We start from the raw sequence: 15,599 nt of genomic DNA, 5'->3' as shown, positions 1-15,599 counted from the left end.
TTATATCGGTGACAACTTCCATGACCTCTTTTGATGCTATGTCTGAATTGACAGTCTAGTTCCAAATATTTGTTGTGCAGTATTTCAAGGTCTCTGTTCCAGCATACCCATGAATGTCCACTTCAAAAGATACTTCCATATCATAGAATCCCTCCAGTGTGGAAACAAGCCCCTTTTGACCCAAGAAGTCCACAGCCACCCTCCAAAGAGCATCTCACCCTGACTCATCCCCCGACCCTTTCCTCAGTAACCCTACATTTCCCATGACTAACACACCTAATCTGCACATCCCTAAACACAATGGGCAAGTTTGGCATGGCCCATACACCTAGCCTGCACATCTTTGGACTGTGGGAGGAAACCAGAGCACCCAGCAGGAACCCATGCAGGCATGGGCAGAATGTACAAACTCCGCACAGAAGATCGCCCAACGGTGGGATCGAACCTGGGTCCCTGGCGCTGTGAGTCAGCAGTGCTAACCACTGAGCCACCGTGCTGCCCTTGGAGTTAGACAGAGCTTGCTTGTTCCTGGGTGGCCTCAAAATGCCAACCTCCACTTCGTGGCAAAAGTGCTGACCAACTGCACTCATCTTCACTGGCTTTTGCTTTGTATCATTGAATTCAATTCTTCAAACTCTATGATAAATATTTAAATTTCCATTGATATGTGAGCGTTGTTTTTAGTACGCAGTATTGGTTTATTATGTTTCATTGGTACATAATGAATATTGTATGTATATGCAAATGGGCAAGTTGGTAACGATGCAGTCCACAGACCTGGAGGATAATAACACTGTCCTTCAATCGCCCACAATGCCCTCTGCAAATTGGTAGAAAACAAAAATTTCTATAAAATTCATCTCCTCCCGTCAGTCGATCAAAATTAATTCAGGATTTTGTACAGACCAATAACCGTAAGATTACACGAGCCTAAACAAAACTACTGGCTCATATTAGTTCAGTAAAGTGAAAGGGCAACAATAGAGGCAGTAGGAACTGCAGATGCTGGAGAATCTGAGATAAGAAGGTGTAAAGCTGGATGAACACAGCAGGCCAAGCAGTATCATCCGGCTCTACACCTTGTTATCTCAGATTCTCCAGCGCCAATTTTCTGAAGTAGGGTCTCGTCCCGAAACATCAGCTTTCTTGCTTCTCTGATGCTGCTTGGCCTGCTGTGTTCATCCAGCTCTCCACCTTGGGCAACAATAGAGTATGCTTTAAGTCACTAGATATGTTACGTGGGTTTGTCTTCCTTAGGGTGGAGTTAGTGGAACCGAAAAAGATGTCTCCCTCACAGTGTTTGTGACAAAAGAATTGCATCGTTCCTTGGCGGCCTTTCAACAGAATATTCAGAGATTTCCCGAGTGGGAAGAATGTAACTTCTTTTACTTCTCTTTATCTCACTTTTTCCAACAATTGGAAAATAGATTTTAGAAATAACGTCGAGCTGATGAAGTGTGAAAAGAAAAATAATTCCAAGCAGTGGTGGGAGTTGGTCAGTGAGGTGGGAAGAGTGGATAGGTGGGAGAGAAGGCGGACAGGTCATGGAGGCGGGGATGAGGGGAGGAACTAGTCTTGGGATGAGGCTGGCGGGTGGGGAGATTTTGAGGGTGGCCAAGTCCATATTGAGGCTATTGAGTTGGAAGCTCCCGAGGCAGAATATGAGGTGCTGCTCCTCCAGTTTCTGGGTGGTTTGGTTGTGACACTGGAAGAGGCCCAGGATGGACATGTCATTCAGGGAGTGGGAGGGGGAGTTGAAGTGATGCAATGATTTGGATATGAAAATAGAAGGTGTGTTTAATAAGTTTCCCAGTGATTGAAGGTGTAGTAGCCAGCCAAGAAGGTCACCTCAGAATATAATGGGACATTGACAAGGGCGAATAAACTGAGGAATGGCAGATGGTGTTGAGGTTAGCTAAATGTGAGGTGCTACATTTTGGAAAGGCAAATCAGGGCAGCACGTTTACACTGAAGGTTGTGGGGAGTGTTGCTTAATAAAGAGACGCTGGAATGCAGTTTCGTAGTTCCATCAAAGTACAGCCACCGGTAGAAAGGATATGAAGGAGATATTTGGTGTGCTCGCCTTTATTCGTCAGTGCATGGAGTATAGGAGTTGGGAGATCACTTAGCAGCCATGTAGGACGTTGGTTCGGCTGCTTTTGGAATACTGCAATCGATTTTGGTCTCCTTGCGAGAGGAAGGATGTCGGCGCAACATTGAGGGCCGAAGGCCTGTTGTGCGCTGTATTGTTGTCTGTTGTAAACTTGAAAGGGTTCAGAGAAGATTTACAAGGATGTTACCAGCATCGGAGGTTGGAGGTATACCGTGGGCTTGAACAGGCAGCTATTTCTTGGAACTTTGGAGTTCAGGGCTGACCATATAGAAGTTTATACAATTACGAGGGACGTGGATAGAGCAAACAGCCAAGATCTTTTCCCCGGGTTGCTGGAATCCAAAACTGGAGGGAATAGGTTAAAAATGAGAGAGGGAAGATTTAAAATGGACCGGATTTTTTTCATAGTGGTGCAGGTATGGAATGAGCTGCCAGAGGAAGTGGTGGAGGCTTGTACGTTTAAAAGGCATGTGGATGGGTATATGAATAAGACGGGTTGAGAGGAATATGGGCCAAATGCTGGCAAATGGGACTAAATTAATTTAGGATATCTGGTCAACATAGACAAATTGGGCCAAAGGATCTGTTTCCCGACTGTACATCTCTCTGATTCTCAGTGTCTTTTTTCTGAACCACGTGGCCCATAATTAGAAAAACTTGAATCAGGATTTGGGAATGTGACAATTCTAATTGGATCTGTTTGATGAAATTAACTCTGCAGGTAATGGTGGTTGAATTATGATTCGTCAAATTTGAGTTTATTGCAGCATCTTATAGAATAGAGGAGACACATGTAATCAAAATTGAAAATCAAAACTTGGTAAAATTTTGCATTGGAAATACATGACCAGCCATTGGAGGAGATTCATGACCATTGCATTCAAGTGAGAACACCAAATGCGATTCAGTGACTCTGTGAAACGGGATGTAGTGACTCAGTGAAATGGGATGCAGTGGCTTGTGGAGATGGGATGCAGTGACTTATGGAAATGGGATGCACTGACTGAGGGAAATGGGATGCAGTGACTGAGGGAAAGGAGATTCACTGACTGTGGGAAATGGGATGCAGTGACTCTTGGTACTGGGATGCAGTGACTGAGGGTAATGGGATGCAGTGACTGAGGGTAATGGGATGCAGTGACTGAGGGTCATGGGATGCAGTGACTGAGGGTAATGAGATGCAGTGACTGCAGGAAAGGAGATGCAGTGACTGCGAGAAAGGAGATGCACTGACTGAGGGAAAGGAGATGCAGTGACTGAGTGAGATGGGATGCAGTGACTGAGTGGAATGGGATGCAGTGATTGAAGGAAATGGGGGCAGTGACCGATGGAAATGGGATGCAGTGACTGAGGGAAATGGGATGCAGTGACTGTGGGAAATGGGATGCAGTGGCTGATGGAAAGGAGATGTAGTGACTGAGTGAACTGGGATTCAGTGTCTGAGCGAAATGGGATGCAGTGACTGCGGGAAATGGGATGCAGTGACTGCGGGAAATGGGATGCAGTGACTGAGGGTAATGGGATGCAGTGACTGAGGGTAATGGGATGCAGTGACTGAGGGTAATGGGATGCAGTGACTGAGTGAAATGAGCTGCAGTGACTGAGTGAAATGGGATGCAGTGGCTGTGTGAAATGGGATGCAGTGACTGTGAACTGGGACGCAGTGTCTGTTTGAAATGGGATCCTGCGACTGAAGTTAATGGGATGCAGTGACTGAGGGAAATGGGATGCAGTGACTGAGTGAACTGGGATGCAGTGACTGAGTGAACTGGGATGCAGTGACTGAGTGAACTGGGATGCAGTAACTGATGGAAATGGGATGCAGTGACTGATGGAAATGGGATGCAGTGACTGAGGGAAATGAGATGCAGTTAATGGCAAAAGGAGATGCAGTGACTGAGTAAAATGGGTGGCAGTGACTGAGTGAAGTGGGAGGCAGTGACTGAGTGAAGTGGGAGGCAGTGACTGAGTGAAGTGGGAGGCAGTGACTGAGTGAAGTGGGAGGCAGTGACTGAGTGAAATGGGTGGCAGTCACTGAGTGAAATGGGATGCTGTGCCTCAGTGGAATGGGATGCAGTGACTGAGGGAAAGGTGATTCAGTGACTGTGAGAAATGGCAAGCTGTGACTGAGGAAAGGAGATGCAGTGACTGTGGGAAATGGGATGCAATGACGGAGGGAAATGGGACGCAGTGGCTGAGTGAAGTGGGATCCCGTGTCTGTGGGAAACGGGATGCGGTGACTGTGGGGAATGTGATGCAGTGACTGAGGGAAATGGGATTCAGTGACTGCGTGAAATGGGATGCAGTGACAGCGTGAAATAGGATGCAGTGACTGATGTAAATGGGATGCAGTGGCTCAGTGAAATGGGATGCCGTGGCTGAGTGAAATGGGATGCCGTGGCTGAGTGAAATGGGAAGCAGTGACTGAGTGAAATGTGATGCAGTGACTGAGTGAAATGTGATGCAGTGACTGAGTGAAATGGGATGCAGTCACTGAGTGAAATGGGATGCAGTGATGGATGGTAATGGGATGCAGTGACTGAGTGAAATGGGATGCAGTGACTGACTGAAATGGTATGCAGTGAGTGAGTGAAATGGGAAGCAGTGACCGAGGGAAATGGAATGCGGTGACTGTGGGGAATAGTGTGTGGTGACTAACGGAAACGGATGCACTGTCTCAGCTGAATAGTGTTCACTGTCTTCGTTAAATGGGATGCAGTGACTGAGGGAAATGGGAGGGAGTGACTGACTGAAATGGGAGGGAGTGACTGACTGAAATGGGAGGGAGTGACTGACTGAAATGGGAGGCAGTGACTGACTGAAATGGGAGGGAGTGACTGACTGAAATGGGAGGCAGTGACTGAGTGAATTGGGATGGTGTGACTGAGGGTAATGTAATGCAGTGACTGAGTGAAATGCGATGCAGTTAATGGTAAAAGGAGATGCAGTGACTGAGTCAAGTGCGAGGCAGTGACTGAGTGAAATGGGTGGCAGTGACTGAGTGAAATGGGATGCACTCACTGAGTGAAATGGGATGCTGTGACTGATGGAAGTGGGATACTGTGACTGAGGGTAATGTGATGCAGTGACTGAGTGAAATGGGATGCAGTGACTGAGTGAAATGGGATGCAGTGACTGAGTGAAATGGGAGGCAGTGACTGAGTGAAATGGGAGGCAGTGACTGAGTGAAATGGGAGGCAGTGGCTGAGTGAAATGGGACGCAGTCACTGAGTGAAATGGGAGGCAGTGACTGAGTGAAATGGGATGCCGTGACTGAGTGAAATGGGATGCCGTGACTGAGTGAAATGGGATGCCGTGACTGAGTGAAATGGGATGCAGTGACTGACTGAAATGGGATGCAGTGACTGACTGAAATGGGATGCAGTGACTGACTGAAATGGGTGCAGTGACAGAGTGAAATGGGATGCAGTGAGTGAGTGAAATGGGAAGCAGTGACCAGGGAAATGGAATGCGGTGACTGTGGGGAATAGGGTGCGGTGACTGACGGAAACGGATGCTCTGTCTCAGCTGAATAGTGTTGACTGTCTCCGTTAAATGGGCTGCAGTGACTGAGGGAAAGGACATGCAGTGAATGTGGGAAATTGGATGCAGTGACTGAGGGAAATGGGAGGGAGTGACTGACTGAAATGGGAGGGAGTGACTGACTGAAATGGGTGCAGTGACAGAGTGAAATGGGATGCAGTGAGTGAGTGAAATGGGAAGCAGTGACCAGGGAAATGGAATGCGGTGACTGTGGGGAATAGGGTGCGGTGACTGACGGAAACGGATGCTCTGTCTCAGCTGAATAGTGTTCACTGTCTCCGTTAAATGGGCTGCAGTGACTGAGGGAAAGGACATGCAGTGAATGTGGGAAATTGGATGCAGTGACTGAGGGAAATGGGAGGGAGTGACTGACTGAAATGGGAGGGAGTGACTGACTGAAATGGGAGGGAGTGACTGACTGAAATGGGAGGGAGTGACTGAGTGAAATGGGAGGCAGTGACTGAGTGAATTGGGATGCTGTGACTGAGGGTAATGTAATGCAGTGACTGAGTGAAATGCGATGCAGTTAATGGCAAAAGGAGATGCAGTGACTGAGTCAAGTGGGAGGCAGTGACTGTGTGAAGTGGGAGGCAGTGACTGCGTGAAGTGGGAGGCAGTGACTGCGTGAAGTGGGAGGCAGTGACTGCGTGAAATGGGATGCTGTGACTGATGGAAATGGGATACTGTGACTGATGGAAATGGGATACTGTGACTGATGGAAATGGGATACTGTGACTGAGGGTAATGTGATGCAGTGACTGAGTGAAATGGGAGGCAGTGACTGAGTGAATTGGGATGCTGTGACTGAGGGTAATGTAATGCAGTGACTGAGTGAAATGCGATGCAGTTAATGGCAAAAGGAGATGCAGTGACTGCGTGAAGTGGGAGGCTGTGACTGCGTGAAGTGGGAGGCTGTGACTGCGTGAAGTGGGAGGCTGTGACTGCGTGAAGTGGGAGGCAGTGACTGCGTGAAGTGGGAGGCAGTGACTGAGTGAAATGGGACGCAGTGACTGAGTGAAATGGGAAGCAGTGAGTAAGGGTCATGGGATGCAGTGAGCGAGGGTCATGGGATGCAATGACTGAAGGAAATGGGATGTGGTGACTGAGGGAAATGGAATGCGGTGATTGTGGGGAATAGGGTGCGATGACTGAGGGAAATGGATGCACGATCCCAGTTGAATAGGATTCAATGTTTCCGTTAAATAGGATGTCGTGACTGAGTCAAATGGGATGCTGTGACTCAGTTAAATGGGATGCAGTGACTGAGTGAATATGATCAAGTGGCTGAGTGAAATGGGATGCAGTGACTGAGTGAAATGGGTTGCAGTGGTTGAGTGAAATGGGTTGCAGTGGTTGAGTGAAATGGGATGCAGTGGCTGAGTGAAATGGGATGCAGTGGCTGAGTGAAATGGGATGCAGTGGCTGAGTGAAATGGGATGCAGTGACTGAGTGAAGTGGGAGCCAGTGACTGACTGAAATGTGGTGCAGTGACTGAGTGAAATGTGGTGCAGTGACTGAGTGAAATGCGATGCAGTAACTAAGGAAAGGACATGCAGTGACTACGGGAAATGGGATGCACTGACTGAGTGAGATGGGGTTCTCAGACTGAGTGAAATGTGATGCAGTGACTGAGAGGAAAGGAGATGCACTGACTGACTGAAATGGGAGGGAGTGACTGACTGAATTTGGGAGTTGTGACTGACTGAAATGGGAGGCAGTGACTGAGTGAAGTGGGATGCAATGACTGAGTGAAATGGGAGGCAGTGAGTGATTGAAATGGGAGGCAGTGACTGAGTGACATGTGGTGCAGTGACTGAGTGAAATGCGATGCAGTGACTGAGTGAAATGGGCCGCAGTGCCTGAGTGAACTGGGCCCAAGTGCCTGAGTGAAATGGGATGCAGTGCCTGAGTGAAATGGGATGCAGTGCCTAAGGGTAATGGGATGCGGTGACTGAGGGTAATGGGATGCGGTGACTGAGTGAAATGCGATGCGGTGACTGAGTGAAATGGGATGCAGTGACTGAGTGAAATGGGAGGGCATGAGTGACTGAATTTGTGGGGCAGTGACTGAGTGAAGTGGGAGGCAGTGACTGAGTGAAGTGGGAGGCAGTGACTGAGAGCAGTGGGAGGCAGTGACTGAGAGCAGTGGGATGCAGTGACTGAGGGAAATGGGATGCAGTGCCTGAGGGAAATGGGATGCAGTGCCTGAGGGAAATGGGATGCAGTGACTGAGGTAAAGGAGATGCAGAGACTGAGGGAAAGGAGATGCTGTGACCATGGGAAATGGGATGCAGTGAGTGTGGGAAATTGAATGCATTGTCTGTGAGATACGGGAAACAGTGACTGATGGAAATGGGATGCAGTGACTGTGGTGAAGGGGATGCAGTGACTGAGTGAAATGCGATGCAGTGACTGAGGGAAATGGGATGCAGTGACTGAAGTACTGGGAAGGAGTGACTGAGTGAAATGCGAAGCACTGACTGAGTGAAATGCGATGCACTGACTGAGTGAAATGCGATGCACTGACTGAGTGAAATGCGATGCACTGACTGAGCGAAATGAGATGCACTGACTGAGCGAAATGAGATGCACTGACTGATGGAAATTGGATGCGGTGACAGAGCGACATGAGCTGCAGTGACTGAGTGAAATGAGAAGCATTGAATGCACTGTCTGTGAGATACGGGAAACAGTGACTGATGGAAATGGGATGCAGTGACTGTGGTGAAGGGGATGCAGTGACTGAGTGAAATGCGATGCAGTGACTGAGTGAAATGCGATGCAGTGACTGAGTGAAATGCGATGCAGTGACTGAGTGAAATGCGATGCAGTGACTGCGTGAAATGTGATGCAGTGACTGCGTGAAATGTGATGCAGTGACAGAGTGAACTCTGATGCAGTGACAGAGTGAAAGGCGATGCAGTGACAGAATGAAAAGGGATGCAGTGACAGAGTGAAATGGGATGCAGTGACTGACGGAAATGGCATGCAGTGACTGAGGGAAATGGCATGCAGTGACTGAGGGAAATGGGATGCAGTGACTGAGGGTAATGGGATGCAGTGACTGAGGGTAATGTGATGCAGTGACTGAGTGAAATGCGATGCTGTGACTGAGGAAGGGACGTGGAGTGACTGAGTGAAATGTGATGCAGTCACTGAATGAAATGGGATGCACTGATTGTGTGAAATGGGATGCAGTGACTGAGTGAAATGGGATGCAGTGACTGAGGGAAAATGGGTTGCAATGACAGATGGAAATGGGATGCAGTGACTGTGGGAAATGCGATGCAGTGACTGAGTGAATTGGGATGCAGTGACACACGGAAATGGGATGCCTTGACTGAGGGAATTGAGATGCTGTGTCTGAGTGAAATGGGATGCAGTGATTGTGTGACATGGGATGCAGTGACTGAGGGAAATGGGATGCAGTGACTGAGTGAATTGGGATGCAGTGACACACGGAAATGGGATGCCTTGACTGAGGGAAATGAGATGCTGTGTCTGAGTGAAATGGGATGCAGTGATTGTGTGAAATGGGATGCAGTGACTGAGGGAAATGGGATGCAGTGACTGATGGAAATGGGAAGCAGAGTCTCAGGGAAATGGGATGCAGTGACTCAGGGAAATGGGATGCAGTGATTGAGTGAAATGGGATGCAGTGACTGATGCAAATGGGATGCAGTGACTGAGTGAAATGGGATGCAGTGACTGATGCAAATGGGATACATTGACTGAGGGAAATGGGTTGCAGTGACTGAGGGAAATGAGATGCAGTGACTGAGGGAAATGGGATGCAGTGACTGAGGGAAAGGAGATGCTGTGACGATGGGAAATAGGATGCAGTGAGTGTGGGAAATTGACTGCAGCGTCTGTGAGATAAGGGAAACAGTGAGTGATGGAAATGGGATGCACTGACTGTGTTGAAGGAGATGCAGTGATTGAGTGAAATGGGATGCAGTGACCGAGGGAAATGGGATGCAGTGACAGAGTGACATGTGCTGCAGTGTCTGATGGAAATGTGATGCAGTACCTGATGGAAATGGGACGCAGTGACTGAGGTACTGGGAAGGAGTGACTGAGTTCATGGGGATGCAGTGCCCGAGCGGACTTGGGGTGCAGTGAGTGAGGGAAATGGGATACAGTGATTGAGTGAAATGAGATGCAGTGAATGAGGGAAATGGGATGCAGTGACTGAGGGACATGGGACGCAGTGACTGAGGGACATGGGACGCAGTGACTGAGGGTAATGTGATGCCGTGACTGTGGGGAATATTGCGCGGTGACTGATGGAAATCGATTCGCTGTCTCAGTTGAATAGGATTCACTCTCTCCATTAAATGGGATGCAGTGACTGAGTGAAATGGGATGCAGTGACTGTGGGAAATAGGATGTAGTGACTGAGAGAAATGGGATGCAGTGACTGTGGGAAATGGGATGCAGTGTCTGAGTGAAATGGGATGCAGTGTCTGAGTGAAATGGGATACAGTGACTGAGGGAAATGGGGTGCAGTGACTGAGGGAAATGGGGTGCAGTGACTGAGTGAAATGGGATGCAGTGACTGAGGGAAATGGGATGCAGTGACTGACTGAAATGGGCTGCAGTGACTGAGTGAAATGGGATGCAGTGACTGACTGTAATGTGATGCCGTGACTGTGGGGAATTGGGTGCGGTGACTGAGTGAAATTGGATGCAATGACTGTGGGAAATGGGATGTAGTGACAGAGAGAAATGGGATGCTGTGACTGAGAGAAATGGGATGCTGTGACTGAGTGAAATGGGGTGCAGTGACCGTGGGAAATGGGATGCAGTGTCTGAGTGAAATGGGATGCAGTGACTCAGGGAAATGGGATGCAGTGATTGAGTGAAATGCGATGCAGTGACTGATGCAAATGTGATGCAGTGACTGATGCAAATGGGATGCAGTGACTGATGCAAATGGGATACATTGACTGAGGGAAATGGGTTGCAGTGACTGAGGGAAATGAGATGCAGTGACTGAGGGAAATGGGATGCAGTGACTGATGGAAAGGAGATGCAGTACCTGACGGAACTTGATTGCAGCGTCAGTTGAGAAACGGGATGCAGTGACTGCGTGAAATGGGATGCAGTGACTGCGTGAAATGGGATGCAGTGAATGAGTGAAGTGAGATGCAGTGACTGATGGAAAGGAGATGCAGTGACTGAGTGAAATGTGATGCAGTGACTGAGTGAAATGTGATGCCATGACTGTGTGAAATGTGATGCTTTGACTGCGTGAAATGGGATGCAGTGACTGCGTGACATGGGATGCAGTGACTGAGGGAAATGGGATGCAGTGACTGATGGAATTGGGAAGCAGAGTCTCAGGGAAATGGGATGCAGTGACTCAGGGAAATGGGATGCAGTGATTGAGTGAAATGGGCTGCAGTGACTGATGCAAATGGGATGCAGTGACTGATGCAAATGGGATACATTGACTGAGGGAAATGGGTTGCAGTGACTGAGGGAAATGGGTTGCAGTGACTGAGGAAAATGGGATGCAGTGAATGAGGGAAATGAGATGCAGTGACTGAGGGTAATGAGATGCAGTGACTGAGGGTAATGAGATGCAGTGACTGAGGGAAATGGGATGCAGTGACTGAGGGAAATCGGATGCAGTGACTGAGTGAAATGGGATGCAGTGACTGAGGGAAAGGAGATGCTGTGACGATGGGAAATGGGATGCAGTGAGTGTGGGAAATTGACTGCAGCGTCTGTGAGATAAGGGAAACAGTGAGTGATGGAAATGGGATGCACTGACTGTGTTGAAGGAGATGCAGTGACTGAGGGAAATGGGATGCAGTGACTGAGGGAAATGGGATGCAGTGACTGAGGGAAATGGGATGCAGTGACTGAGTGAAATGGGATGCAGTGACTGAGGGAAATGGGATGCACTGACAGAGTGACATGTGCTGCAGTGTCTGATGGAAATGTGATGCAGTACCTGATGGAAATGGGACGCAGTGACTGAGGTACTGGGAAGGAGTGACTGAGTTCATGGGGATGCAGTGCCCGAGCGGACTTGGGGTGCAGTGAGTGAGGGAAATGGGATACAGTGCCTGAGTGAAATGAGATGCAGTGACTGAGGGAAATGGGATGCAGTGATTGAGTGAAGTGAGAAGCAGTGATTGAGTGAAATGAGATGCAGTGAATGAGGGAAATGGGGTGCAGTGAGTGAGGGACATGGGATGCAGTGACTGAGGGACATGGGAAGCATTGAGTGAGTGAAATGCGATGCAGAGACTGAGGGAAAGGAGATGCTGTGACTATGGGAAATGGGAAGCAGTGAGTGTAGGAAATTGAATGCAGTGCCTGTGAGATACGGGAAACAGTGACTGATGGAAATGGGATGCAGTGACTGAGGGAAATGGGATGCAGTGACTGAGAGAAATGGGATGCAGTGACTGAGTGAAATGGGATGCAGTCTCTGAGTGAAATGGGATGCAGTCTCTGAGTGAAATGGGATGCATCACTGAGTGAAATGGGATGCAGTGATTGAGGGAAATGGGATGCAGTGACTGAGTGAAATGGGATGCAGTGACTGAGTGAAATGAGATGCCTTGTTTGATGGAAATATGATGCAGTAACTGACGGAAATGAGATGCAGTGGCTGAGTGAAATGGGATGCAGTGACTGCGTGAAATGGGATGCAGCGACTGTGTGAACTGGGTCGCAGTGACTGAGTGAAATGTGATTCAGTCACTCAGTGAAATGGAATGCAGTCGCTGAGTGAAATGGGATGCAGTGACTGAGGGAAATGGGATGCACTGACCGAGTGAAATGGGCCGCAGTGCCCGAGTGAAATGGGCCGCAGTGCCCGAGTGAAATGGGCCGCAGTGCCCGAATGAAATGGGCCGCAGTGCCCGAGTAAAATGGGCCACAGTGCCCGAGTGAAATGGGATGTCATGCCTGAGGGTAATGGGATGCAGTGCCTGAGTGAAATGTGATGCCGTGACTATGGGGAATAGGGTGTGGTGACTGATGGAAATTGATTCACCGTCTCAATTGAATAGGAATCACTGTCTCCGTTCAATGGGATGCAGTGACTGAGGGAAATGAGATGCAGTGACTGAGGGAAATGAGATGCAGTGACTGAGGGAAATGAGATGCAGTGACTGTGGGGAAATGGGATGCTGTGACTGTGGGGAAATGGGATGCTGTGACTGTGGGAAATGGGATGCTGTGACTGAGTGAAATGGGAAGCTGTGACTGAGTGAAGTGGGAGGCAGTGACTGAGTGAAATGTGATGCAGTCACCGAGTGAAATGTGATGCAGTCACTGAGGGAAATGAGATGCAGTGACTGAGGAAGGGACATGCAGTGACTGAGTGAAATGGGGTGCTGAGATTCGGTGAAATGTGATGCAGTGACTGAGTGAAATGGGATGCAGTCACTGAGGGAAATGAAATGCAGGGACAGAGGGTTATGAGACGCAGTGACTGAATGAAATGCGATGCAGTGACTGTGGGAAAGGAGATGCAGTGACTGGGGGAAATAGGTTGCAGTGACTGGGGGAAATGGGTAGCAGTGACTGTGGGAAATGGGTTGCAGTGACTGAGGGAAATGGGATGCAGTGACTGAGTGAAATAGGCTTCACTGCCTGAGTGAAATGGGCTGCAGTGCCTGAGTGAAATGGGATGCAGTGACTGAGGGATAATGGGATGCAGTGACTGATGGAAATGGGATGCACTGACTGAACGAAATGAGATGCAGTGACTGAGGGAAATGAGATGCAGTGACTGAGGGAAATGAGATGCAGTGACTGAGGGAAATGAGATGCAGTGACAGAGGGAAATGAGATGCAGTGACTGAGGGACAGGTGGTGTCGTGACTGAGGGACAGGAGGTGCCGTGACTGAGGGACAGGAGATGCCGTGACTGTGGGAAATGAGATGCAGTGACTGTGGGAAATGAGATGCAGTGACTGTGGGAAATGGGTTGCAGTGACTGTGAGAAAAGTTTGCAGTGACTGTGGGAAAAGGGAGGCAGTGACTGAGTTTAATGTGATGCAGTGACTGAGTGAAATGGGATGCAGTGACTGAATGAAATGGGATGCAGTGACTGTGGGAAATGGGATGCAGTGACTGTGGGAAATGGGACGCAGTGACTGAGGGTAATGGGACGCAGTGACTGAGGGAAGTGAGATGCAGTGACTGAGGGAAAGGAGATGCAGTGACTGTGGGAAATGAGATGCAGTGCCTGAGTGAAATGGGATGCACTGCCTGAGTGAAATGGGATGCTGTGACTGAGTAAAATAGGATGCAGTCACTGTGGGAAATGAGTTGCAGTGACTGTACGAAAAGGTTGCAGTGACTGAAGGATTTGGGATGCAGTGACTGAGGGAAATGGAATGCAGTGACTGAGGAAAGGACATGCAGTGAATATGGGAAATGGGTTGCACTGACTGAGTGAGATGGGGTGCTCAGACGGAGTGAAATGTGATGCAGTGACTGAGGGAAAGGAGATGCAGTGACTGTGGGAAATGGAATGCTGTTACTGAGGGTAATGGGATGCTGTGACTGAGTGTATTGGGATGCTGTGACTGAGAGAAATGGGATGCTGTGACTGAGTGAAATGGGATGCTGTGACTGTGGGAATTGGTTTGCTGTGACTGTGGGAAACGTTTGCTGTGACTGTGGGAAACGGGAGGCAGTGACTGAGGGAAACGGGAGGCAGTGACTGAGTGAAGTGGGAGGCAGTGACTGAGTGAAGTGGAATGCAGTGACTGAGGGAAATTGGATGCAGTGACTGAGGGAAATGGGAGGTAGTGACTGACTGAAATGGGATGCAGTGACTGGGTGAAATGGGATGCAGTGACTGAGTGAAATGGGATGCAGTGACTTAGTGCAATGGGATGCAGTGACTGAGTGAATTGGGAGGCAGTGACTGTGGGGAGTAGGGTGTGGTGACTGAAGGAAATTGATTCACTGTCTCAGTTGAACAGGTTTCACTCTCTCTGTTAAATGGGATGCAGTGACTGAGTGAAATGGGATGCAGTGACTGAGTGAAATGGGATGCAGTGACTGAGTGACAATGGGATGCAGTGACTGATGGAAATGGGATGCAGTGACTGATGGAAATGGGATGCAGTGACTGAGGGAAATGGGATGCAGTGAATGAGGGAAATGGGGTGCAGTGAGTGAGGGACATGGGATGCAGTGACTGAGGGACATGGGAAGCATTGAGTGAGTGAAATGCGATGCAGAGACTGAGGGAAAGGAGATGCTGTGACTATGGGAAATGGGAAGCAGTGAGTGTAGGAAATTGAATGCAGTGCCTGTGAGATACGGGAAACAGTGACTGATGGAAATGGGATGCAGTGACTGAGGGAAATGGGATGCAGTGACTGAGAGAAATGGGATGCAGTGACTGAGTGAAATGGGATGCAGTCTCTGAGTGAAATGGGATGCAGTCTCTGAGTGAAATGGGATGCATCACTGAGTGAAATGGGATGCAGTGATTGAGGGAAATGGGATGCAGTGACTGAGTGAAATGGGATGCAGTGACTGAGTGAAATGAGATGCCTTGTTTGATGGAAATATGATGCAGTAACTGACGGAAATGAGATGCAGTGGCTGAGTGAAATGGGATGCAGTGACTGCGTGAAATGGGATGCAGCGACTGTGTGAACTGGGTCGCAGTGACTGAGTGAAATGTGATTCAGTCACTCAGTGAAATGGAATGCAGTCGCTGAGTGAAATGGGATGCAGTGACTGAGGGAAATGGGATGCACTGACCGAGTGAAATGGGCCGCAGTGCCCGAGTGAAATGGGCCGCAGTGCCCGAGTGAAATGGGCCGCAGTGCCCGAATGAAATGGGCCGCAGTGCCCGAGTAAAATGGGCCACAGTGCCCGAGTGAAATGGGATGTCATGCCTGAGGGTAATGGGATGCAGTGCCTGAGTGAAATGTGATGCCGTGACTATGGG

At 49.0% G+C, this 15,599-nt stretch overlaps 1 protein-coding gene across 5 annotated transcripts in view; it reads left to right on the top strand.

Annotated features, from left to right (window-relative positions):
* Positions 1-15,599, top strand: part of LOC132207818 (complement C4-like) — a 343,465-nt gene that overhangs the window by 171,995 nt on the left and 155,871 nt on the right. The window contains exon 6 of one of the 5 annotated variants that reach the window (XR_009443871.1): positions 1,258-1,375. The exons of the other annotated variants lie outside the window; for them this stretch is intronic. The gene's annotated coding sequence lies outside the window, so the exon portion shown is untranslated. The remainder of the gene's footprint in view (positions 1-1,257; positions 1,376-15,599) is intronic. 5 annotated transcript variants of the gene reach the window in all.

Source organism: Stegostoma tigrinum, unplaced genomic scaffold (assembly GCF_030684315.1).
Source record: "Stegostoma tigrinum isolate sSteTig4 unplaced genomic scaffold, sSteTig4.hap1 scaffold_167, whole genome shotgun sequence".
NCBI lineage: Eukaryota > Metazoa > Chordata > Chondrichthyes > Orectolobiformes > Stegostomatidae > Stegostoma > Stegostoma tigrinum.
The sequence above is the reverse complement of the archived record's forward strand: the minus strand, read 5'-3'. Positions and strand labels throughout refer to the sequence as shown.